Source organism: Sinocyclocheilus grahami, unplaced genomic scaffold (assembly GCF_001515645.1).
Source record: "Sinocyclocheilus grahami isolate Dianchi unplaced genomic scaffold, SAMN03320097.WGS_v1.1 scaffold466.1, whole genome shotgun sequence".
NCBI lineage: Eukaryota > Metazoa > Chordata > Actinopteri > Cypriniformes > Cyprinidae > Sinocyclocheilus > Sinocyclocheilus grahami.
Window position 1 is genome coordinate 308,315 of NW_015505645.1, and position 1,246 is coordinate 309,560.

Consider the following 1,246-nt stretch of genomic DNA (forward strand, 5'->3'; position numbering starts at 1 on the left):
GGCTAAGGCTAAGGCTAAGGCAAATGACTAGGGCTAAGGCAATGACAAGGGCTCCGTAAGGTAGCTATCTCTAGGAGAGTGATAAATGCTGAAACAATACTCGGCAGAGGGAAGGGATCAGAGTGAGTGTTAAATAGTGAGGGAGTAATATGAAACAGCTGGGTGCAATCAGTGTAAACAGGTGTGTGCAATTCGTGCTGGGTGCAATCAGTGCAATGCATGATGGGAAATGTAGTCCGGGGTGATGTGCAACAGTGTGTAGTGCGAGAGTCAATGAATAGGAAAGTTCGTGGACCGGATTCGTGACAATTGTAAACTCATAAGGACTGCCATTGAATTAGAACATATTATTACTTTATCAGGTCTAACTTCATACACCCACTCTAGTGTCATTAAAATAGCTATCATCTCAGCTGTATATACTGATGCACCATCTGTTATCCTTCCAGCCTTCCTCACCTCAAACTCTGGAACATAGAATGCAGCACCTGTCCTTCCAGTGTCTTTACTCTTTGACTCGTCTGTATATATTTGAAGAAATGAGTAGTATATGAATTTTGTATATACCCATATACATATGTAATTAAACTAACCACTTCATTCATTTCCCTTCTCTTCTTATGTAATTTAATGTCTATTTCCGCTCGATCTATTATCCAGGGTGGAATTGGGGATATTACCACTATTGGGGCAAATGATATTGACTCTAGACCAACTTCATTTACCCACTCCTTTATTTTCCATGCAAAGCCTTTACCTGTTGCATTTAAAATTTCCCAGCAATCATTCAGAACTTCCCTTACAGGATGATTATCTCTTTGTCCCTGTAGATTGTATGCTATTGCTAGTTTCTGTCTTCTTATAAATAATGGCATTTCTGATGTTTCTACTTGTAATGCTGCAGTGAGTGTGGTTTTAACTGCTCCTAAAATGAGTCTTAATGCCTTAGCTTGCATGACATCTAATTTCTTTAACAACGTTGATGATGCTGACTCATAAACAATGCATCCATAGTCTAGGGTTGATCACATAAGACCAACATAAATGCCCTTTAATGACTGTTTGTCAGCACCCCAATCTTGTCCTGCTACTTAAAGGGGTCATATGATGCGATTTCAAGTTTTCCTTTCTCTTTGGAGTGTTACAAGCTGATTGTGCATAGATAAGATCCCTGAAGTTGCAAAGACTAAAGTCTTAAAACCAAAGAGATATTCTTTATCAAAGTTAAGACTCTGCCACGCCCCCC